The sequence below is a fragment of the Dendrobates tinctorius genome, unplaced genomic scaffold (assembly GCF_039654945.1).
Source record: "Dendrobates tinctorius isolate UK_male_01 unplaced genomic scaffold, ASM3965494v1 ptg000332l, whole genome shotgun sequence".
Classification (NCBI taxonomy): domain Eukaryota; kingdom Metazoa; phylum Chordata; class Amphibia; order Anura; family Dendrobatidae; genus Dendrobates; species Dendrobates tinctorius.
The window spans coordinates 1,336,379-1,364,081 of record NW_027361998.1 but is presented as its reverse complement, the minus strand read 5'-3'; the positions used below and the strand labels follow the sequence as shown (position 1 = coordinate 1,364,081).

General features: G+C 39.1%; 1 protein-coding gene across 7 annotated transcripts in view; it reads right to left on the bottom strand.

The window, feature by feature from the left end:
* The window catches only part of NCOA1 (nuclear receptor coactivator 1), a 581,329-nt gene that overhangs the window by 210,164 nt on the left and 343,462 nt on the right, over positions 1–27,703 (bottom strand). Inside the window, exon 1 of one of the 7 annotated variants that reach the window (XM_073561910.1) lies at positions 18,856–18,960. The exons of 5 other annotated variants lie outside the window; for them this stretch is intronic. The gene's annotated coding sequence lies outside the window, so the exon portion shown is untranslated. Of the gene's footprint in view, positions 1–18,704; positions 18,961–27,703 lie in introns of those variants that run through there. One more of the 7 variants, XM_073561911.1, reaches the window with a different exon arrangement.

The window sequence follows — 27,703 nt, the reverse complement described above, 5'->3', positions numbered from 1 at the left end:
GTGTGGGTGTCAAGGATTGTATCACATAGGCTTAGATACAATTCACCATACTGAACCACACAGGATTAGCTTAGGTACTGCAATTCAGATAGCAGTATCACTAATGGTAGGATTAGATACAACAGGTCAGCAGATGGTATCACACATGACAGGCTTGGATACATTAGCTTACCAGACACACACAGGTCAGACATAGCTACTACAGCTCAGCAAGCTGTATCACACATGATAGGATTGGATACAAAAGGTCAGCTGAGAGTATCACACATGATAGACTTAGATACCAGAGATCAGCAACCAGCATCACACATGATAGGATTAGATACAACTGGTCATCAGAAAGTATCCCACCTAGTAGACTTAGATACAGTGTTATACATGACACACTTAGATACACAGCTGAACAGGCTGTATCACACGCAATACATTTTGATACACAATCGTAGACTTAGGTACCACAGCTCCGGAGAGAGTATCACAAATAATAAGCTTAGATACATCAGCTGAGCAGGCAGTATCACACATGACAAGCGTAGATGCCCTGCGCAGCAGATCGGATCACTCCTGGTAGAGTTAGATACCCGAGATGTTCGACATTATATGTGACATCACAAGAATGATGACATCATCGCAGACAGGAGTCAGTGATGTCATCGTGCAGCTCGTACCTGATTGGATGTTAGACTCGGGATGATAAACTAGAATATAAGGGGGTTCGGGGCCCGAGCAGCGTCTCGTCCCACATATGTGATGCTGGTGACACTGTATCCTAATTCTGCTCATTCGGCATCTGATAATCCGGAAATTCTGATAATCCAGAAAATTACTCTCACAGTTGGGCCTGTTCACATGTCGCTTTTCCAAAGGTGAAAACTGAATAGTTAGAAGAGTTTTGTTTTTTTTTTGCGGGTCGGCGGCATTGTAGTATACTATAAGCATTTTTTGTTGGGTGCTGCAGTGATGAGTTTTTTAATGCACCATTAATACAGGGTGTTTGATTTTGTGTATCCGCTGCAAACATCTCGCGACCTGCGCGGAAAGAAAGTGACCTGCGAGGAAAGAAAGTGACCTGCGAGGAGAGAACTCGACCTGTGTGGATACAGGATCCCAAGGTTATACAAGCTGTACATATATAATTATATACAGGAGATACCCAGGTTATACCAGCTGTACATATATAATTATATACAGGAGATGCCCAGGTTATACCAGCTGTACATATATAATTATATACAGGAGATCCCCAGGTTATACCAGCTGTACATATATAATCATATACAGGACATGCCCAGGTTATACCAGCTGTACATATATAATTATATACAGGAGATGCCCAGGTTATACCAGATGTACATATATAATTATATACAGAAGATGCCCAGGTTATATCAGCTGTACATATATAATTATATACAGGAGATGCCCAGGTTATACCAGCTGTACATATATAATTATATACAGGAGATGCCCAGGTTATACCAGCTGTACATATATAATTATATACAGGACATTCCCAGGTTATACCAGCTGTACATATATAATTATATACAGGAGATGCTCAGGTTATACCAGATGTACATAAATAATTATATACAGAAGATGCCCAGGTTATATCAGCTGTACATATATAATTATATACAGGAGATGCCCAGGTTATACCAGCTGTACATATATAATTATATACAGGAGATGCCCAGGTTATACCAGCTGTACATATATAATTATATACAGGACATGTCCAAGTTATACCAGCTGCACCTATATAATTATATACAGGAGATGCCCAGGTTATACCAGCTGTACCTATATAATTATATACAAGAGATGCCCAGGTTCTACCAGCTGTACATATATAATTATATACAGGAGATGCCCAGGTTATACTAGCTGTACCTATATAATTATATACAGGAGATGCCCAGGTTATACCAGCTGTACATATATAATTATATACAAGAGATGCCCAGGTTCTACCAGCTGTACATATATTATTATATACAGGAGATACCCAGGTTATATCAGCTGTACATATATAATTATATACAGGAGATGCCCAGGTTATACCAGCTGTACATATATAATTATATTCAGGAGATGCCCAGGTTATACCAGCTGTACATATATAATTATATACAGGAGAGGCCCAGGTTATACCAGCTGTGCAAATATAATTATATACAGGAGATGCCCAGGTTATACCAGCTGTGCAAATATAATTATATACAGGAGATGCCCAGGTTATACCAGCTGTACATATATAATTATATACAGGAGATGCCCAGGTTATACCAGCTGTACATATATAATTATATACAGGAGATACCCAGGTTATACCAGCTGTACATATATAATTATATACAGGAGATGCCCAGGTTATACCAGCTGTACATATATAATTATATACAGGAGATGCCCAGGTTATACCAGCTGTACATATATAATTATATACAGGAGATACCCAGGTTATACCAGCTGTACATATATAATTATATACAGGAGATACCCAGGTTATACCAGCTGTACATATATAATTATATACAGGAGATACCCAGGTTATACCAGCTGTACATGTATAATTATATACAGGAGATGCCCAGGTTATACCAGCTGTACATATAGAATTATATACAGGAGTTGCCCAGGTTATACCGACTGTACATATATAATTATATACAGGACATGCCCAGGTTATAGCAGCTGTACATATATAATTACATACAGGAGATGCCCAGGTTATACCAGCAGTACATATAGAATTATATACAGGAGATGCCCAGGTTATAGCAGCAGTGTGTGGATCCTGCGGCAGTGCAGTGGGTGGGTTGTGTCCTCCGCCTCTGGAGGCTGCCGTCAGCAGTACAGTTTCCAGGTTGCAGACACAGAAGTTTCTAGAATGATCAGGACTTCGGCTCCTTTCCCGGTAACTCGGGGCCTACTGCGTGCTCACATATGTGTCTAGTAATATATATGGCCTCGGCTTAATAATGAGTTCATATTCATGTTAACCAGTGAATGACCTGCGACGCTGCACATTCTGGACGCGATTTGCACGGATCAGATTTCTCCTTTTACAAGGCTTTTTCCCCGGCCTGCTGTCCAATGCATTAAGCAGCACCACGCCTCTGCCGGGGGCGGCCTGGAAATGTGCCATAACCCACAGAGTAACCCCCCATATTGCCGGACCCTCAGTCTCCCCCCCCTCCGACATAACTAAATACAAGTCCTGGGGATGAAAATATTTGTCAAAATTACAACAAGCCATAACCCCCCCCCCCCCCCCTGCCCCATGTCATCTCCTCCTCCCCAACCTCAGGCATCCTAAGGTGAGCTGCAGCCACGTGTCTCGCCCATCATCACCCTGGTCAGGAAATGGTTAACTGCAACAACAGACAAGGAAGGTTGCCATAGTGACAGAGGGGTTAACGCTGTGATACATTGCTCTCTGCGTCTTCCCTACCCCAGGTTATAGCAGCATACTCCATATCGCTGCATAACTTTTACCAGCTGTATATACACAATGGCTTGAAAAAGTCTTCATAAATGTGAGATTGTGCCGTGCATTTGTATTCAGCCCCCCTGAGTATGTTGTAGGACCACCTTCGTCTGCCATTACTGCTGCAGTCTTTTGGGGTCTGTCTCTCCAGCTTTGCACATCTGGAGGTGACATTTTGCCCCTTCTCCTTTGCACACTCGCTCTCGCTCAGTGACACTGGATGGAGACGTCTGTGATCAGCAATTTTCACATCTTGTCGCAGATTCTCAGTGAGATTCGGTCTGGGCGGTGACTGGGCCGTTCACACAGGAGTATACTCTGATCTAAACCGTCCATTATGGATCTAGCAGGAGGTTTAGGGTCGTTGTCCTATTGGAAGGTGATCCTACACCTCAGTCTCAAGTCTTTTTCAGCCAGTACTAGGTTTTCCTCCAGGATTGTTCTGTATTTAGCTCCATCCATCTTCACATCACCTCTGACCAGCGTCCCTGCCCCTGCTGAAGAAAAGCATCCCCACAGCATGATACTGCCACCACCATGTGTGACTGTGGGGATGATGTTTTTAGGGTGATGTGCAGTGTTAGTTTTCTGCCACACATAGCGTTTTGCATTTAGGCCAAAAAATTCTCCTTTGGTCTCATCTAACCAGAGCCCCTTCCATATGAATGCTACTTTCCCTACATGGCTTTTTACAAACTTGACTCAGACCCTCTTATGGCTAGCATTCAAAATGGCTTCTTGGCACTCATCCAAAAAGGCCAGATTTGTGCAATATAAGACTAATAGTTGTCTTGTGGACAGATTCTCCCACCTGAGCTGTAGATCTCTGCAGCTCCTTCCTCCAGAGTCACCATGGGCCTCTTGGCTGCTTCTCTAATTAGTGCTCTCCTAGCTTGGGGTGCCACTTTAGGTGGACGGCCATGTCTTGGTAGGTTTGCAGTTGTGCAATATTCTTTCCATTTTTAGATAATGGATTGAAAAGTGCTCCATGAGATGTTCAGAGCTTGGGACATTTATTTTTTATAACCTAACCCTTCTTTACTCTTCTCCACAACTTTATCCCTGACCTGTCTGGTGGGCTCCTTGGTTTTCATAATGCAGTTTGATCCCTAATATTCTCACACAAACTTCTGAGACCTTCACAGGACAGCTGTAGTTATACAGAGAAGAAATCACATCCAGGTGGACTCAATTTACTAACTATGTGCCTTCTGGAGGTGACAGGTCACTCAGTATTTTATTTAGGGGCATCAGACTACGGGGGTTGAATACAAATGCACCTCACAATTTATATTTTTTCAATAATTAGAAAACCTCGTATCATTTTCTCTAAATGTCACAAACACTTGTTACTTTGTGTTGGTGCCACATAAAATCCCAATAAAAGACATTTTAGTTTGTGGGTGTAACGTGAAAAAATGTGGAAAAGTTCACAGGATATTAATACTTTTTCAAAGCACTGACCACAATCATGCTGATTAGTCCTCTTCTAGTATTTTTATAGCATGTTATCTTTATGAATAAAAGGTAGATGTAAAAGTCTTACTATTATATACAGGAGATGCCCAGGTTATACCAGCTGTACATATATAATTATATACAGGACATGCCCAGGTTATACCAGCTTTACATATATAATTATATACAGGAGATGCCCAGGTCATAGCAGCTGTACATATATAATTATATACAAGAGATGCCCAGGTTATACCGGCTGTACATATATAATTATATACAGGAGATGCGCAGGTTATACCGGCTGTACATATATAATTATATACAGGAGATGCCCAGGTTATACCAGCTGTACATATATAATTATATACAGGACATGCCCAGGTTATACCAGCTGTACATACATAATTATATACAAGAGATGCCCAGGTTATACCAGCTGAACATATATAATTATATACAGGACATGCCCAGGTTATACCAGCTGTACATATATAATTATATACAGGAGATACCCAGGTTATACCATCTGTACTTATATAATTATATACAGGAGATGCCCAGGTTATAGCAGCTGTACATATATAATTATATACAAGACATGCCCAGGTTATCAGGGCTGTGGAGTCGGTAAGCCAAACCTGCGACTCCGACTCCGACTCCTCAATTTCCCTTACACCGACTCCGACTCCAACTCCGACTCCACGACTCCGACTCCGACTCCACGACTCCGACTCCGACTCCCACACATATTGCTTATATTTAAATGAAAAATTTATTGCAGTACAATGTGAACCTCAGACATTTAATCATTTTTATGATCCAATAATCAAGATATTTAGATAGAACAGAATATATATTGGTGTACTACCCGGTTTTCATTCTTTTTGGTACAGATACGATATGGATAGACAGATATGGATAAATGGATAGATAGAGCAGATTTCTAATCTGCTTTTGCTATTGAAAACATTATCTATGAGCTCAAAAACCTTTCAGGTGATGCAGTTTTTTAAAAAGATGATCAACTTTTGCAGCTGAAAAACGTATCCTCAAAAAACACAGGAAAAACGCTGTGTGTGAATGTAGCCTTAGATCAGGAATATAACAGCCATTTATAGGACATTTCATAACTTTCCCAAACTCCTATGAAAAAATATTCAGCACATCCTGCATTGAATTACCGTACCCAATTTATTATATATTTTAGGAGTCGGAGTCGGTCCATTTTATACCGACTCCAACTCCACCAAAATGAGCACCGACTCCGACTCCGACTCCACGACTCCGACTCCACAGCCCTGCAGGTTATACCAGCTGAACATATATAATTATATACAGGACATGCCCAAGTTATACCAGCTGTACATATATAATTATATACAGGAGATACCCAGGTTATACCATCTGTACATATATAATTATATACAGGAGATGCCCAGGTTATAGCAGCTGTACATATATAATTATATACAAGACATGCCCAGGTTATACCAGCTGTACATATATAATTATATACAGGAGAGGCCCAGCTTATACCAGCTGTACATATATAATTATATACAGGAGATGCCCAGGTTATACCAGCTGTATATATGTAATTATATAAAGGAGATGCCCAGGTTATACCAGCTGTACATATATAATTATATACAGCAGATGCCCAGGTAATACCAGCTGTACATATATAATTATATACAGGAGAGGCCCAGGTTATACCAGCTGTACATATATAATTATATACAGCAGATGCCCAGGTAATACCAGCTGTACATATATAATTATATACAGGAGATGTACAGGTTATACCAGCTGTACATATATAATTATATAATTATATACAGGAAATTCCCAGGTTATACCAGCTGTACATATATAATTATATACAGGAGAGGCCCAGGTTATACCAGCTGTACATATATAATTATATACAGGAGATACCCAGGTTATACCAGCTGTACATATATAATTATATACAGGAGATGCCCAGGTTATACCAGCAGTACATATATAATTATATACAGGAGAGGCCCACGTTATACCAGCTGTACATATATAATTATATACAGGAGAGGCCCAGGTTATACCAGCTGTACATATATAATTATATACAGCAGATGCCCAGGTAATACCAGCTGTACATATATAATTATATACAGGAGATGTACAGGTTATACCAGCTGTACATATATAATTATATACAGGAAATTCCCAGGTTATACCAGCTGTACATATATAATTATATACAGGAGATACCAAGGTTATACCAGCTGTACATATATAATTATATACAGGAGATGCCCAGGTTATACCAGCTGTACATACATAATTATATACAGCTGTACATATATAATTATATACAGGAGATGCCCAGGTTATACCAGCTGTACATATATAAATTATATACAGGAGAGGCCCAGGTTATACCAGCTGTACATATATAATTATATACAGGAGAGGCCCAGGTTATACCAGCTGTACATATATAATTATATACAGGAGATACCCAGGTTATACCAGTAGTACATATATAATTATATACAGGAGATACCCAGGTTATACCAGTAGTACATATATAATTATATACAGGAGAGGCCCAGGTTATACCAGCTGTACATATATAATTATATACAGGAGAGGCCCAGGTTATACCAGCTGTACATATATAATTATATACAGGAGATACCCAGGTTATACCAGCTGTACATATATAATTATATACAGGAGATGCCCAGGTTATACCAGCTGTACATATATAATTATATACAGGAGATGCCCAGGTTATACCAGCTGTACATATATAATTATATACAGGAGATGCCCAGGTTATACCAGCTGTACATATATAATTATATACAGGAGATGCCCAGGTTATACCAGCTGTACATATATAATTATATACAGCAGATGCCCAGGTTATACCGGCTGTACATATATAAGTATATACAGGAGATGCCCAGGTTATACCAGCTGTACATATATAATTATATACAGGAGATGCCCAGGTTTTACCAGCTGTACATATATAATTATATACAGCAGATGCCCAGGTTATACCGGCTGTACATATATAATTATATACAGGAGATGCCCAGGTTATACTAGCTGTACATATATAATTATATACAGGAGATGCCCAGGTTATACCAGCTGTACATATATAATTATATACAGCAGATGCCCAGGTTATACCAGATGTACATATATAATTATATGCAGGAGATGTACAGGTTATACCAGCTGTACATATATAATTATATACAGGATATGCCCAGGTTATACTAGCTGTACATATATAATTATATACAGGAGATGCCCAGGTTATACCAGCTGTACATATATAATTATATACAGCAGATGCCCAGGTTATACCAGATGTACATATATAATTATATACAGGATATGCCCAGGTTATACTAGCTGTACATATATAATTATATACAGGAGATGCCCAGGTTATACCAGCTGTACATATATAATTATATACAGCAGATGCCCAGGTTATACCAGCTGTACATATATAATTATATACAGGAGATGTACAGGTTATACCAGCTGTACATATATAATTATATACAGGAGATGTACAGGTTATACCAGCTATGCATATATAATTACAGTGGGGAAAAAAGTATTTAGTCAGCCACCAATTGTGCACGTTCTCCCACCCAAAAAGATGAGAGAGGCCTGTAATTGACATCATAGGTAGACCACAACTTTGAGAGGCAGAATGAGAAAACAAATCCAGAAAATTACGCTGTCTGATTTGGGAAGATTTATTTTGCAAATTATGGTGGAAAATAAGTATTTGTTTATCTAAAACATGGAAGATTTCTGGCTCTCACAGACCTGTAACTTCTTCTTTAAGAGTCTCCTCTTTCCTCCACACATTACCTGTAGTAATGGCAGCTGTTTGACCTTGTTATCAGTATAAAAGACACCTGTGCACACCCTCAAACAGTCACACTCCAAACTCCACTAAGGTGAAGACCAAAGAGCTGTCGAAGGACACCAGAAACAAAATTGTAGCCCTGCACCAGGCTGGGAAGACTAAATCTGCAATAGGCAAGCAGCTTGGTGTGATGAAATTAATTGTGGGAGCAATAATAAGAAAATGGGAGACATACAAGACCACTGATAATCTCCCTTGATCTGGGGCTCCATGCAAGATCTCACCCTGTGGGGTCAAAATGATCACAAGAACAGTGAGCAAAAATCCCAGAACCACACGGGGGGACCTAGTGAATGACCCGCATAGAGCTGGGACCACCGTAACAAAGGCTACCTTCAGTAACACTACGCCGCAAGGGACTCAGATCCTGCAGTGCCAGACGTGCCCCCCTGCTTAAGCCTGTACATGTCCGGGCCGTCTGAAGTTTGCTAGAGAGCATTTGGATTATCCAGAAGAGTATTGGGAGAATGTCATATGGTCTGATGAAACCAAAGTAGAACTGTTTGGTAGAAACAAAACTCTCCGTGTTTGGAGGAAACAGAATCCTGAGTTGCATCCAAAGAACACCATACCTACTGTGAAGCATGGGTGTGGCAACATCATGCTTTGGGGCTGTTTCTCTGCAAAGTTACCAGGATGACTGATCTGTGTATATGAAAGAATAAATGGGGCCATGTATCGTGAAATTTTGAGTGCAAACCTCCTTCCATCAGCAAGGGCATTGAAGATGAAACTTGGATGGGTCGTTCAGCATGATAATGATCCTAAGCACACCGCCAAGGCAATGAAGGTGTGGCTTTGTAAGAAGCATATGAAGGTCCTGGTGTGGCCTAGCCAGTCTCCAGATCTCAACCCCATAGAAAACCTTTGGAGGGATTTGAAAGTCCGTGTTGCCCAGCGAAAAGCCAAAAACATCACTGCTCTAGAGGAGATCTGCATGGAGGAATGGGCCAACATACCAACAACAGTGTGTGGCAACCTTGTGAAGACTTACAGAAAACGTTTGACCTCTGTCATTGCCAAAAAAGGATATATCACAAAGTATTGAGATGAACATTTGTTAATGACCAAATACTTATTTTCCACCATAATTTGCAAAATAAATCTTCACAAATCAGACAAGGTGATTTTCTGGATTTCTTTTCTCATTTTGACACTCATAGTTGTGGTCTACCATCTTTTGAAGTGGGAGAACGTGCACAATTGGTGGCTGACTAAATACTTTTTTCCCCTACTGTATATACAGGAGATGCCCAGGTTATACCAGCTGTACATATATAATTATATACAGGAGATGCCCAGGATATACCAGCTGTACATATATAATTATATACAGGAGATGTACAGGTTACAGCAGCTGTACATATATAATTATATACAGGAGATGCCCAGGTTATACCAGCTGTACATATATAATTATATACAGGAGATGCCCAGGTTATACCAGCTGTACATATATGATTATATACAGGAGATGCTCAGGTTATATCAGCTGTACATATATAATTATATACAGGAGATGTCCAGGTTATACCAGCTGTACATATATAATTATATACAGGAGATGCCCAGGTTATACCAGCTGTACATATATAATTATATACAGGAGATGCCCAGGATATACCAGCTGTACATATATAATTATATACAGGAGATGCCCAGGTTATACCAGCTGTACATATATAATTATATACAGGAGATGCCCAGGTTATACCAGCTGTACATATATAGCTATATACAGGAGATGCTCAGGTTATACCAGCTGTACATATATAATTATATACAGGAGATGCCCAGGATATACCAGCTGTACATATATAATTATATACAGGAGATGCCCAGGTTATACCAGCTGTACATATATAACTATATACAGGAGATGCCCAGGTTATACCAGCTGTACATATATAGCTATATACAGGAGATGCTCAGGTTATATCAGCTGTACATATATAATTATATACAGGAGATGCCCAGGTTATACCAGCTGTACATATATAATTATATACAGGAGATGCCCAGGTTATACCAGCTGTACATATATAATTATATACAGGAGATGCCCAGGATATACCAGCTGTACATATATAATTATATACAGGAGATGCCCAGGTTAAACCAGCTGTACATATATAATTATATACAGATGCCCAGGTTATACCAGCTGTACATATATAGCTATATACAGGAGATGCTCAGGTTATATCAGCTGTACATATATAATTATATACAGGAGATGCCCAGGTTATACCAGCTGTACATATATAATTATATACAGGAGATGCGCAGGTTATACCAGCTGTACATATATAATTATATACAGGAGATGCCCAGGTTATACCAGCTGTACATATATAGCTATATACAGGAGATGCTTAGGTTATATCAGCTGTACATATATAATATATACAGGAGATGCCCAGGTTATACCGGCTGTACATATATAATTATATACAGGAGATGCGCAGGTTATACCAGCTGTACATATATAATTATATACAGGAGATGCCCAGGTTATACCAGCTGTACATATATAATTATATACAGGAGATGCCCAGGTTATACCAGCTGTACATATATAATTATATACAGGAGATGCTCAGGTTATACCAGCTGTACATATATAATTATATACAGGAGATACCCGGGTTATACCAGCTGTACATATATAATTATATACAGGAGATGCCCAGGATATACCAGCTGTACATATATAGCTATATACAGGAGATGCTCAGGTTATATCAGCTGTACATATATAATTATATACAGGAGATGCTCAGGTTATATCAGCTGTACATATATAATTATATACAGGAGATGCCCAGGTTATACCGGCTGTCCATATATAATTATATACAGGAGATGCCCAGGTTATATCAGTATGTGAAGAAATACTTTGGTCAGATTATTCCAGCATTAAGTAAAGCAATATTTTGCAGTTACAACATCTTTGGCTCTTTCCCGTCACCTCTGGCTTTCCGCCTAGTTTTCTAGTATCACTGTGAGTATTAAAAAGTGAAATCTCTTTATTTTTCTCAGGCCATGTCCACATGCATATGTGCTGGGGAATCAGCTGCAGAAATCTAAGTTTATGCACCGGTGACATCATCCAATCATTGCTTGCCTCATTATAATATCACATTGGATCCCAGGCACCAGTGTAAGTTTGTGCATTTCTTATTAGGTCTTCTCTCACTCTCCTCCGTGGCTCCGGTCTCGTAATCTGACGTTATCACAATCATCGCTCCCAGGAGTCATCAGTGGAGGGTAAACTGTAGACTTTACCCAGGAACAAAGTATAGAAACAACCATAATGTAATAAAAGGATTAATAGTGAAATATAGTGCGGTATTATAGCTCTAGGGGAACTCTGCACTCTAATAAAGTGTCAATAAATGTCTGTGGCGCTATAATGACCCTCAAACTTTACACTAGGTATATACAAAAACATGGCAGAATCCAAGTTCCACAGGACAAGATATTCTCCAAAGATTTGGGAAGAGGCAAGACAAAGTTATACACCGGCACCATATGGCGGCACATGGAATGATTAAGGCTCTGTATGATGGAGCAAAAGGGACACATGACTATATAGCGTTTATGCACTATATGGCGACTCTCGGGAAGGCCTATGTTTCTGTACTATAGAGCGATAGTTACATATAAAATAGCATAAAATAAGCCAAAAACATGCAAAATATCCAGAAACAAAAATTTAAATCCAAAAGGAATCTATAAGTCTTATTGTTTTCCTTTATGTCTATGATCCCTTAATAAGAAAGATGAATATCATGTGTATGTATATGTGTCCTCAACATGTCACGCCTAAGCTTCCCCTACAGAACACACACGTTACGCACCACTGCTATCTAGTTTATGAGGTACATGGGACATGAAAGTGTCCGGTCAACATATAAAAGCCCCAATCCAAAATACTAATTTGGGAATGGGTGTTGCGGTTTGGCCTCTGCACCTGTTCGGCTCCATACCAGTGCCATGCCTTGTCTATAATGCAATCCTGCTAACCAGGTGTCCCTGCGAAAATGAATTGTGAAGTTACTTATACGAAATCCTAAAAAGTGGCCTTAAAGGAACCTATAATCACATAACAAGTTCCATGAACTAAGCTAATTGCATGGAATCTGTGATTGAGGGGGGAAATATTTTCCTACGTACAGTAAATTTCCTACTCAGGAATGCCTTTGAAGGACACAACAGCCAGTCAGTCTCTTGCAAGCAGGAATTAGTTGATAGCATAGAAAGTACCTTGTACTCAATTACATATGAAATGTTTGTACACATTCAGGATCTGTCAATGTATGGAAACTTTTAGACCTGTGCATGAATATTATTCTTTATTTATGAAATAATGCATGGGATTACTGGCCCTTTAAGCATGCTTGATACTAGAGGGAATAAAGAATCATGCATTTTGGATATTAGCCAAGTGCCATACAGCAGAGATAACTGATTCTTTTTCTGCCCATGACAGACAGAAAGGCCTAGTGTGGGATCCCATAGCAGTGCCACCAGTGGAAAGGTTTTAATGACAAATCAACTGAATTAATCTAAGTGACATCATGGGGTTAAGTGTACTGATATTAGTAGAAGTAATGTAGGAGTCCGCAGAAGGCTTTGGCCACAAAAAATTCTTATTTTGTAACATTTCGAGAGTTCTATGGTTTATAAATAAAATTTGGAAAATTGTATTATATATCTTTATTGTGAAAGAACAAATAATATCACAGATTCTTTATTATTTTGGAACACTAGGGTCAGCCAAACACAAGCAGGTTACTAACTAGTACCAAGATGGAAAAATATTCATAATTGAGAGTCCTCAGTGGTTAATACCTTTTAATGGCTAACTGAAAAGATGGTAACACATTGCAAGCTTTCGAGACTAGTACCAAGATGAGAATTTTTTACCTTGTGGAACTGCTATGGGTTCCTAATCAACCCATTCTCTAAGAAAAAGGGATACATTCCTGTGTGTAATTTTAAGTGTTTTTGATAGTCACAAATACTTGATATTTTTTTTAATAGTTACATAGTTAAATAGGTTGAAAAAAGACTTAGGTCCATCAAGTTCAACCTTTCTCCACCAGTTGTACATTTTGTCACTAATTTAACTATAGCACGCAATGTTACATGTATCAAGAAAATCGCCCAGCCCCTTTTTAAAAGCTGTTATACTGTCTGTCGTTACTACCTTTTGTGGTCAGCATTCCACAGCTCTAACTGTAAAAAAAAAAAAAAAAAAAAAAGTTATAGTGATGAGCGTGGTCAGACAAGGTGTTATCTGACCACGTTCGTATCCTAATCGAGTATTTTTGGCGTACGCGAATAATATGCTTAAGTTGCCACATCTGCACATGCTGCGGATGTTTGACAAATAACTGTCTACAGGTCTCTTTCAACAGGTGGAACCCTTTCATTCTCAGTGAGGATATCAGGTCAAAGTCACCCGAAATTTTTTGTCCTCTTTCAATCTAACAATTTCCAGAATGCTCACAGAAGGGTGCAATATTACAAATTACAGTGTGATAGAAATACTATCTCTAGGTTATGAGAAATTCACATCTAGAATAACCTTCAAGCCAAATGTTGATGGCAGCTTGACCTTTCAAGACATTTCAAGTTTGTGTCAAGTTGTCACAATCCAAGCAGTTGTCACATGAGAAACAATTCAAAACAATTATGGATCATCCCTCTCACATGGCAACATCATAAAATCTTATAATGCTATAGTGAGATGTTAAGGTTGAGGCCAAAACAGTGAAGTCATAAAGTTTTTGGCCCAAATTTGGATATCACTTCATACACATTGCCTTAGGAGAACTTTATTTACTTTTCTATCCATACTTTTGTGTGAAACATTATTTCAAAAGATTAACAAATTTACAGTAGTCCACTGGTGACTGCCAACTTCAGCTGAAGAAGAGCAAGTGAAGTCAAGCTTGTCAAATAAAACTAAATTACATAAAAAGTCCACCCTCCCCAAAAGTAAACAGAAACAATTTTATGATCTGAAATGCAAACTATGTAACAGGTTCCCTTTCCATAGGAGCGCCATCAGTGAAAAGGTTTTAATGACAAACCAATTGACTTACTCCAAATAACATAATAGGGTTAGATGTACTGATATTATGCGTAGTAGCGTAGGAGTCCAGGGCTTTGCTCAGCCCACAAAAAGGCTTATTTTGTACAAACTCCAGAGTTTTATGCCATTTAAATATAACTTAGAAAACTGAATCATACTAATGTATCTTTATTGTGATAGAGCAGATGATATTTCATATTCTTTCTTATTTTGGAGCACAAGAGGCAGCCAAACACATGCAGGTTACGAACCAATACCAAGATTAGATTTTAACACCTTGTGGAGCTGCCATGGGGTCCTATTCAACCCCTTCTTTCTAAAAGAATAAGGATAGTTGGGGATATTACTTGTACAAAGAAATTACAACATTACCGTGTGTAATTACAAGTGTTTTGGATAATCACAAATGCTTGATATTTTCTCTTAATGGCTAAGCAACATTTTGTTATAGATATTTTGCAGAGCTGGTATATTTTAGAAATTGTTACTAAGTAGATACACATTTAAAGAGTCAAATAACTGTCTAAATGTCTCTTCCAAGTTTTGGCACCCTTTCATTCTCAGTGAAGATGACAGATCAAGATCCTCAACAAATTTTTGTCCTGTATCAATGTGATAGGAATACTATCTATTGACTATGAGAAATTAAACATCTAGAGTAACCTTAAAGCCAAATGTTGACCCTTCAAAACATATCAAGTTTGTGTCAAGTTCTCACAATCCATGCAGTTGTCACATGAGAAACAATCCAAAGCAATTATGGGTCGCCCCTCTCCCATGGCAATATCATAAAATCTAATGATGCTACCGTGAGGTGTTTAGGCTTCTTTCACACACCCGGCTTTGTGTCTCCGGCGCCGTGCGGCGAAAAGCCGTAGGGGCAGATCCGGGATGTGCCGGAGACACCGGATGCCTGTGTGGCCGGATAGGGTGGCGCCCACATTTAAAAGAGCAGCGCGAAATTCACAGTCTTCGCGCATGAGCTGTGAGAAAAACCGGTCCGGCGCTGTCAAAAAACGTTGCAGCGAACGTTTTTTGCAGACGCCGGACGGCTACTTTTTGCCGTATCCGGCAAAAACCGGATGCACCGCATACCCATCCGGCACGGTGCGGCGACAATACAACTCTATGGGACAAAACTGGATCCGGTGCCGGATCCGGTTGTTCCAGATTTCGCCGCATCGTGCCGGATTCAAAAAGCCGGATGTGTGAAAGCAGCCTTAGGCTGTGTGCACACGCTGCGGATTTTGCTGCGGTTCCGCAGCGGTTTTGGCCGCTGCGGACCGGCAGCAGTTTCTGCTGCGGTGTACAGTACCATGATTCCCTATCGGAATCAAAAACCGCAATGCAGACGGTGCGGAATTTTCCGCGCGGATTATCTGCGGTTTTCAATCCGCAGAAAGAATTGACATGTCAATTCTTTCTGCGGATTCTCCTGCGGTTTGCCATCTCCTCCACTGAGGAGATGAAAAACCGCAGGGCAAAACCGCAGAGCAATCCGCAGGTAAAACCGCAGGTCTTTTGACCTGCGGTTTCACCTGCGGATTTTACAAAATCCGCGCGGATGAATCCGCACCTAATCCGCAGCGTGTGCACACAGCCTTAGACTGAAGTCGACACAGCAAAAGCCATCAAGCCTTTGGCCCAAACGTTGATATCACTTCATGTACGTCGCCTTACAAGTCCTTTTTTTAAACTTTTGAATCCATATTTTAGTGTGCAACATTGTTTCTACAGATTAACATACTTAAAGTAGTCCCCTTGGTGACTGCCAATTTCGGTTAAAGGCAGGGAAATTCTAGCATGTATTATAAAATGAAATTACATAAAAAAAAATTCTACCTCCACAAAAGCAACAAAAAAACTTTATGATCCCCAATACAAACTTTGTAAATGGTTTTTCAAACTATCTTGGCATTGACGAATGTGTTCTTTTCATATACAGCAGACGGTCCTTTGGGGCACTTGGGCATACTATCTTTGGTGCACATACAACATCGGCACCCACTATTACTACACCGTGGTATGTACTGTACATTCTAAAATCATTTTGAAAGGTGACATTATTTCATGTTGGGCCCTCGGAGTCTCTGTTATTCAGCATGGACACATATCATATAAATATACATGTTATCATACAGTTACTACATTGTGTCATCGCAATATTTCTCCCGAAATGCTGCAGGATATTGCTCAATACACGCCAAGCATTAAACGATCGTAACCTCTGCTGCTGCTCCACAAATAGATTTCTGCAGGTTAAAACGCTTATAAACATATATATAGATCAATACATCCCCTGAGGATGATACAAAGTGACTGCGACTGAAGACTCTATCCCAGGACGCACAAGCTGCAGCCCTCAGCAACTTCACAGAAAAGCGTCACACTGATTCATTGCATTACAAAAAATAAAAAAAAGTCAAAACCAAGACGAGCAAATGTGTCGACCCGAAGTTCTACAACTACAACTCCCAGCATTTCCCCCCCTCGATGTCACCGCATGATTATTCAACTCACGAATGCATTTAAAACAACAAAGAAAAACTGAAACTTTCTGTCTTTGAGCCATCAAAGGGTTAAAGTTACCTTATCCGAGGGGTGTGTGAGAGGGGGGGGGGACTACCTTCCATAGAACCCGACCCCCTTTCGTTGCACCTGCCTGGCACGCATGCGGTTATACCAAGGCCGAAGCGCTCCTTCTAACGCGAACGAGAGAGATAAATTCGAGGGCCGGCGCTGCAAGGGTTAAACTGGGTGCTGGAGATGATTCAAAACACTTTAATCTTCTGGAAGCCAGGCACTGGCCTACTTACGCTTTTCCTCTGCCCAGGGGGGAGGAGGGGGTGGTTCAATTCTTTATTGAACGGTGATTTATGTAAATTCTAAAAGGGTTAAACGAAAAAAAACAAAACAAAAAAATAATAAATAATCCCACGGTCCCTGGTTCTAGAAACGAAAGGGTTAAATAGAATCAATGCCAGCCACATTGCCCTAGAGCTGTCATTCATAGTGCACTTGGCCCCCCCTCCTTCTCAGCCACTGGAAAACAAGTTTTTTTTCCCCCAACCAGGGATGCAGCGTGCAAAGGGTTAAAGCCCAATGCAAAGGTCTTGCGAAGCTCTCCATACTTTAACCTTCAGCACATGGAAGGTAATCTCCGGAAAAAAAAACAAAAAAAAGAAAAAACCCCACTACCTCTATTGCCCCCCCCTCCATAACCCCCAATCGGCGGATTAAGTCACCTCCGAGACCCCCTTTAACTCTTGCAATCCTATAATATTAATAATAATAAATGTTATTTCTATAGCGCCGACATATTCCGCAGCACTTTACATTTCAGGAAAAAAAACCATAATCCTCCCGTTAACCCTCCGCGTCTAGGGACCTCCTTGTCATCCTCTCCCTTAACCCCCTTCACTTTCTCTTCCAGCCTGGGCCGACGACATGTCGCGGCGCTGGGGCTGCGAGGCATGTGTGAGCGCTCGTCCGGTAGGCGTACAGTAAAAAAAAAAAAGAAAATGCAGAAAAAAAAAAAAAGAAAAAAATGCAAAAGCTTCAGCGGTTACTAATTTGCCGGATTTATTTAATAAGGGCCCCCTCTTTTTCTAGAACCCCGCCAGCATGTCAGGACAAGTCAGGCGTGCACAATCAGCATTGTAACTTCGGCATAAACATGGCTCCAATCCATACTTTACCCCCTTTCCATACGTCTGGCTCGCTCCGCCTGCACCGTCGTAGAAAAATGCCAAAAAATAAAAAAAATAACCGATGCATCCGGGCCGCTCTTCCAAAATGCAAAACCCCTAAAACGCGTCCCCTTCTCCGAAAAGACGACGGGTATCTTACATTTGCCCAGGCTTCTCTGCGGATCGCTGATAGGGGCAGTCTGCTTTGTCATTGAGGCTGTCCTGTATATTGCTTCCTTCTCTCAACGTTTGGCTCTTTTTTTTTTTTTTTTTTTCAACCTCCTTCCCAATGAATTCTGGGTAAACTGGCTACACAAGTTCCTACTCATAGTGTTTACAATTGCATCACAGACCCTGCAGCTCCACGCCTTTTAAAGGGCCAGCCTCCATTTAAAAAAAAAAAATTAAAAAAAAAAATAATTTTTTTGCTTCCTACCCTTACGTTATGAACAACATTAAAGAATATTTTTCTAAAGTTTACGTGATTTTTTTTTTTGTTTTTTTTTTAGTTTCTTCAAAGCTTTTGTTTTCTCTTTTCTATTGCATAACGTTACTTAACAACAGCATAACATTATGTAACGCTTCCTGAAAAAAAAATGTGCATCGCGGGCAAAAAAAAAAAAAAAAAAGCCTTCAAGACTCATCTAAAACTTCTGCATTAATTGCTAAAAAAAAAAACAATAAAAGAGAAAACTTTATACCTTATACTTTATACATTTTATATATTTATACTTTTTTTTATGTATTTCATTTTCTTTATTTTCCTTTTTTTTTTTTTACTTTTAGTGTTTTTCGCTATGTGCACAAAAAAAGGAAAAAGAAAATAACCAAATATTAAAATATATCATTATTTTAAATTGAATCAATGATATCTGTTTAATAAAAATGTGATTAATATTCTATTTTTTCCTTTTTTTTGTATGTTTATAGAGTATTTTACAACATGCACAAAAAGTAAAAAAGAAAATGAATCAAATATTAAGATATATCATTCTTTTTAGAAACTTAATCTATAAGTCTAAAATCTTAGTCACTTTATATTTTAATGATCTCAATAGATTTTTAAAGACATTGTTATTATAAGCTTGGACTTTTTTTTAACAAATTTGTTTTTTTTTTTTTTATAATTCTTTATTTTATTTCATATTTTTGAAAGTTCTTTCCCATAACCTTTGTGAACTTTTGCACAAAAGAAACTTGTTTATTATGACCTTGTAAAACCAAGGTTGCTCTACAGGCGATTTCAGTAAAAAGATTTATACGTTCAAGTTTTTTATACGTCACACTATAAAATACAAAAACATAAAAAATGAATTATGTGATACAACCATACACATCTGTCACACTCCCTAATATACGATAAAAGGTGCAACATCTGAGTCACAAAGACAAAACCTAATGATCTGTTCATAAAACTAAATATAATACTAACCCCTCTTTATAGGAATATAACTACTATAATACTGCCCCTATGTACAAGAATATAACTACTATAATACTGCCCCTATGTACAAGAATATAACTACTACGATACTGCTCCTATGTACAAGAATATAACTACTATAATACTGCCCCCTATGTACAAGAATATAACTACTACAATACTGCTCCTATGTACAAGAATATAACTACTATAATACTGCCCCCTATGCACAAGAATATAACTACTATAATACTGCCCCTATGTACAAGAGTATAACTACTATAATACTGCCCCCTATGTACAAGAATATAACTACTATAATACTGCCCCCTATGTACAAGAATATAACTACTATAATACTGCCCCCTATGTACAAGAATATAACTACTATAATACTGCCCCTATGTACAAGAATATAACTACTATAATACTGCCCCCTATGTACAAGAATATAACTACTATAATACTGCCCCTATGTATAAGAATATAACTACTATAATACTGCCCCCTATGTACAAGAATATAATTACTATAATACTGCTCCTATGTATAAGAATATAACTACTATAATACTGCCCCCTATGTACAAGAATATAACTACTATAATACTGCCCCTATGTATAAGAATATAACTACTATAATACTGCCCCCTATGTACAAGAATATAACTACTATAATACTGCTCCTATGTACAAGAATATATCTACTATAATACTGCCCCCTATGTACAAGAATATAACTACTATAATACTGCTCCTATGTATAAGAATATAACTACTATAATACTGCCCCCTATGTACAAGAATATATCTACTATAATACTGCACCTATGTACAAGAATATAACTACTATAATACTGCACCTATGTACAAGAATATAACTACTATAATACTGCCCCCCTATGTACAAGAATAATAATAAAATAATAATAAATTTTATTTCTATAGCGCCGACATATTCCGCAGCACTTTACATTTCAGAGGGGATTTGTACAGACAATAGACATTACAGCATAACAATAATCACATAGATCATAACAGATACCAAGAGGAATGAGGGCCCTGCTCGCAAGCTTACAGTCTATGAGGAAAGAGGTAGACACGAAAGGTGGGTGGTAACAGTTGCCCTGATTGTTTGGACCAGCCATAATGTTAAGTGTGTAACAGTACAGACACAGAGGGCTGATGGATGCATAAAGCATGTGGGAACATGATGCGAGGAACCTGGTTATGGTAAAACTTTTGGCTGTGCCACACAGGGATAGATTAGGTTAATGTGTTGAGGCGATAGGCCAGTCTGAATAAATGAGTTTTCAGGGCACGCTTAAAATTGTGGGGATTGGGGACTAATCGTATTGACCTGGGAAGTGCATTCCAAAGAATTGGCGCAGCACGTGTAAAGTCTTGGAGACGGGAGTGGGAGGTTCTGACTATTGAGGATGCTAACCTCAGGTCATCAGCAGAACGGAGGGCGCGGGTAGGGTGGTATACTGAAACAAGGGAGGAGATGTAGGGTGGTGCTGAGCCATGGAGGGCTTTGTGGGTGAGGGCAATAAGTTTGTACTGGATTCTGGAGTGGATAGGTAGCCAGTGTAATGACTGGCACAAGGTAGAGGCATCGGTGTAACGATTGGTGAGGAATATGATCCTGGCTGCAGCATTCAAGACAGATTGGAGGGGGGAGAGTTTGGTAAGAGGGAGACCGATTAGAAGAGAGTTACAATAGTCGAGACGAGAATGAATAAGAGAAACAGTAAGAGTTTTTGCAGAGTCAAAAGTAAAAAAAAGGTCGAATTCTAGAAATGTTTTTGAGGTGCAGATGACAACAGCGAGCCAGTGATCGAATGTGGGGGGCAAAGGAGAGTTTGGAGTCAAGTATGACCCCAAGACAGCGGGCATGTTGCTGGGGAGTAATAGTGGAACCACCCACAGAAATGGCAATGTCGGGTATAGGTACATTAGTAGAGGGATGAAACACAAGGAGTTCAGTCTTTGACAGGTTCAGTTTCAGATATAGTGAGGACATGATATTAGACACAGTGTTTAGACAATCGCCGGTGTTTTCTAGAAAGGCTGGCGTGATGTCAGGAGAAGAAGCGTATAATTGGGTGTCATCAGCATAAAGATGGTACTGGAAACCAAATCTACTGATTGTCTGACCAATAGGGGCAGTGTACAAGGAGAAGAGGAGGGGGCCTAGAACCGATCCTTGGGGGACCCCAACAGTAAGGGGAAGGTGAGAGGAGGAGGAACCGGCAAAAGATACAGTAAAGGAGCGGTCGGAGAGATAGGAGGAGAACCAGGAGAGAACGGTGTCCTTGAGGCCAATGGAACGGAGCATAGTGAGGAGGAGCTGATGATCCACAGTGTCGAATGCTGCAGAGAGATCCAAGAGAATTAGCATGGAGTAATGAGCATTTGATTTAACTGTTAGTAGATCATGAATATAACTACTATAATACTGCTCCTATATACAAGAATATAACTACTATAATACTGCCCCTATGTACAAGAATATAACTACTATAATACTGCCCCTATGTACAAGAATATAACTACTATAATACTGCTCCTATATACAAGAATATAACTACTATAATACTGCCCCTATGTACAAGAATATAACTACTATAATACTGCCCCTATGTACAAGAATATAACTACTATAATACTGCCCCTATGTACAAGAATATAACTACTATAATACTGCCCCTATGTACAAGAATATAACTACTATAATACTGCTCCTATATACAAGAATATAACTACTATAATACTTCCCCTATGTACAAGAATATAACTACTATAATACTGCCCCTATGTACAAGAATATAACTACTATAATACTGCCCCTATGTACAAGAATATAACTACTATAATACTTCCCCTATGTACAAGAATATAACTACTATAATACTGCTCCTATATACAAGAATATAACTACTATAATACTGCCCCTATGTACAAGAATATAACTACTATAATACTGCCCCTATGTACAAGAATATAACTACTATAATACTGCTCCTATATACAAGAATATAACTACTATAATACTTCCCCTATGTACAAGAATATAACTACTATAATACTGCCCCTATGTACAAGAATATAACTACTATAATACTGCCCCTATGTACAAGAATATAACTACTATAATACTGCTCCTATATACAAGAATATAACTACTATAATACTTCCCCTATGTACAAGAATATAACTACTATAATACTGCCCCTATGTACAAGAATATAACTACTATAATACTGCTCCTATATACAAGAATATAACTACTATAATACTGCCCCTATGTACAAGAATATAACTACTATAATACTGCCCCTATTTACAAGAATATAACTACTATAATACTGCTCCTATATACAAGAATATAACTACTATAATACTTCCCCTATGTACAAGAATATAACTACTATAATACTGCCCCTATGTACAAGAATATAACTACTATAATACTGCTCCTATGTACAAGAATATAACTACTATAATACTGCTCCTATATACAAGAATATAACTACTATAATACTGCCCCTATGTACAAGAATATAACTACTATAATACTGCTCCTATGTACAAGAATATAACTACTATAATACTGCTCCTATATACAAGAATATAACTACTATAATACTGCCCCTATGTACAAGAATATAACTACTATAATACTGCCCCTATGTACAAGAATATAACTACTATAATACTGCCCCTATGTACAAGAATATAACTACTATAATACTGCCCCTATGTACAAGAATATAACTACTATAATACTGCTCCTATATACAAGAATATAACTACTATAATACTGCCCCTATGTACAAGAATATAACTACTATAATACTGCCCCTATGTACAAGAATATAACTACTATAATACTGCCCCTATGTACAAGAATATAACTACTATAATACTGCTCCTATATACAAGAATATAACTACTATAATACTGCCCCTATGTACAAGAATATAACTACTATAATACTGCCCCTATGTACAAGAATATAGCTACTATAATACTGCCCCTATGTACAAGAATATAACTACTATAATACTGCCCCTATGTACAAGAATATAACTACTATAATACTGCTCCTATATACAAGAATATAACTACTATAATACTGCCCCTATGTACAAGAATATAACTACTATAATACTGCCCCTATGTACAAGAATATAACTACTATAATACTGCCCCTATATACAAGAATATAACTACTATAATACTGCCCCCTATATACAAGAATATAACTACTATAATACTGCCCCCTATATACAAGAATGTAACTACTAATACTGACCCCTATATACAAGAATATTACTATAATACTGCTCCCTTGGTAAGCTTTTTTTTTTTTTTTTTTTACACTTTTCTTATATTGTACAATGACTACATGCGGGTACTCAAAAGAGGGGCTGGCTGTGGAGACGATAATACTGGGGGCTGCTGGCTGTGGGGGACATCACACTGGGGGTTTTGGGCTATGGGGAACATTATACTCGGGCTGGCTGTGGGGGACTATCACACTGGTGGCTTTAGTGTTGGAGACTTTGGGGGGATGGCTATGGGGGACATTATACTGGGAGCTGGCTGTAAAGACAACATACTATATAGGGGGCTATAGGAGGCATCATGCTGTATAGGTGGCTGTGGGAGACAATACTGGAGACTGACTGTACTGGATAGGGGGCTGCAGGGGACATACTGGGTGTGTGGTTATGATACTGTATTGGGGCTGTTGTGACTAACCTGTATAGGGCACTGTGGGGGACATTATTCTGTATAGGAGGCTGTGGTGGACATCAAGCTGTATATTGGGGGCTGTGGTGGATATCACACTGTGTGGGGGTGCTGTGGGGGACATTATACTATACATAAGGTGCTGTGAAGACCATTACACTATATCAGTGACAGGGAGCCCATAATACTGTATGTGGCACTGTGGGGGCCATCATAGTATATATGGGGAGCTGTGGTGATGACAACACTATATAATGGGGGGCTGGGGTGGTCATTTTACAGCATGGGAGGCTGTCGTGGATATCATACTTTTTAGGCAGCGGTGGAGAGGGCAGTGTGATGGGCAGTAGCATAGTATGAAAAGGAATAACAGAATTGATATGGGGAGGGGCAGCGTTAAATGGGGGCACAGTATGGAGAGACGTTAGCATGGTGGGAGGAAAGTGTGGAGATATAGAGCATGTAACGGAAAACAGTGGAGAGGGGACAGCCGTGGTATAGACCCTTGTTAATAAGAGCAGATGGTGCGGTGGTTACAGCTGATGATGGCTGACAATGTGGTGGTTATAGCTCATTAAGGTAGACAGTGTGGAGACCATATACCATGGGAGCCATAGTTAGGCACACTAAGAGTTATGGGTTCATTCTATGCAAATCTATTAGGGGCTGAATTGACGTTACAATCGAATGCTGTCCTAAACTTGGTTGGCGATGTAGTCATGTACTGATGGAGGTTCTGGTGATGTATTCGTGTACTGACATTCAATTACTGACGTGGATTTCGTGATATATTCATGTACTGATTACGGTTCTGTTGACTCATTAATGTACTGATGGTGATTCTGGGGATGTATTAAAGTACTAATGGTGGTTCTAATGACCTGTTTATCTACAGATGATTGTTCTGGTGCCGTATTTATGTATTATTGACGGCTCTAGTGTTCAATTTATATTCTGATGATGATTTTGTTATCGTTTTAATGTACTGATGATCGTTCTGCTGATGAATACAGCACCATAACCTTCATCACTACATGAATACATCACCAGAGCCAGCAGTAGTCCATGAATACAGCACCAGAACCACCACCAGTACAGGAATTTGACACCACTACCACCATTAGTACATGAACACACCACCAGAACCACTATCCGTTCAAGAAGATGGCTCCACAAATACCATCAGTTTTGTTGCAAACTATATTTGTCGCATGACAGATGCAAAAGCTATATGTATCGCTTTTTCTATAATTGGGACTGTTTAGTTTCCACTAGGGTATCTGCTAAATGACGGACAGAAAACAATCAGCCCCATTATCGCTAAGTCATTCTACTTTCTATGACCGTGCTTGTGTCTTACAGAAAAAAAAAAGGATAGGATGTCAGGGATGAATATCCCTATTTATCCCTGATGATGTGTAAATGGTCCACAAACAATGAATGATTGTATATCTAACGTTTAACTTGCACGCCTTGTTGAGCCTCACCCTTAAAGTACAAAACTTTTTTTTTTTTTTTACTTTTGCTGGTGTTTTTTGGTGAAAAAGTGGTCATTATACACATCACCATTTTTAGATTTATATTTTTTAATTATTTAGAAAACCATGTATCATTTCCTTTACAAATACTTGATACTTTATGTTGGTAACACATTAATCGGTGATGTTTCTGCTGCCCTTCTCTGCGCTCGGTGATACACACAATCCGGGATTCTCACGTACATCCACAGAATATTTGGTGTACTTGCAGTAAGTCCTCGTGGCTAATGTAGGCGATGTACAGAAAGCCTGGTGACAATGATGGAAGTGAGGCATGTCTCTGCCTCGTGTGCCCAATTACCAACATTACACATACAAGAGAATGACTCAAACCTTTCCGATGCCGCAGCCAACATGGGTGATCAGCTGTAATGCCGACAGAAAAGGGAACCTGGAACGTAATAGTGAACCATAGAGAAATAGGGGCTTCTGATCTCTTCTGAGGCTGCTTATCTCTGGTTTAATCAACAGGGTCACGCACATTTATTGTAACCTTTCAAGTAAAGCGCTCATGGTGCATTATTAGTGAAGTTAGTGCTCTTTGCTGATTGACCATTCACCTAACACTTACCGCTATTGATGTGCGAACGTTTCAAGTGCCCTAAAGCCTTTTTCACAGATTTACAGGCAATGTTACAGGTAGCAATGTCCTTGCCTGTAAAGCCTTTTTAATGGAAAGAAATGATGACTGCACTTTAGTGATGTCGAGCATACTCGAGTGCTAATTGAGAATTTCGGCATGCTCGAAAAATATGCTCAAGTCCCGCAGCTGCATGTCTCGTGGCTGTTCGCCCTGCAGGTGTCGTGGATGTAAACAGCTGCGGGACACGCAGCCGCGGGTAGTCAAACATATTGTTCGAGCACGCCGAAGACACTCGGTTAGCACCCGAGCATGCTCGGATAACATCTTATCTGAGCACATTCGTTCACCACTATTAACCGCTTGTCTATGAGATGATTGTTGTTTACTTCTTAAAAGAGAAGTCCACAGTTTTGGAGACTTTTGTAAATGTTTTTGAAAGTTCTCAGGGCTGGACATATAGGATATACAGGCGGGGCGTCCGGGCATTGCATTGCACCCATGAACCTGGCCTGAAATTTACTCTAACGTACCGTATACGTACCCCAGATTATTAGGGGTTGAAGCTCCAATTTACCCTTGCACTGCTGGGTTAATTAAAAAAAAAAGTTATTCTTTTCAGGATGAACAACTCTAAAGTGATTTGCCCGGAAGGTCTGGCCCTGAAAGGGTTAATATTCCTTTACACATAAGTAATTAGCAAGTTC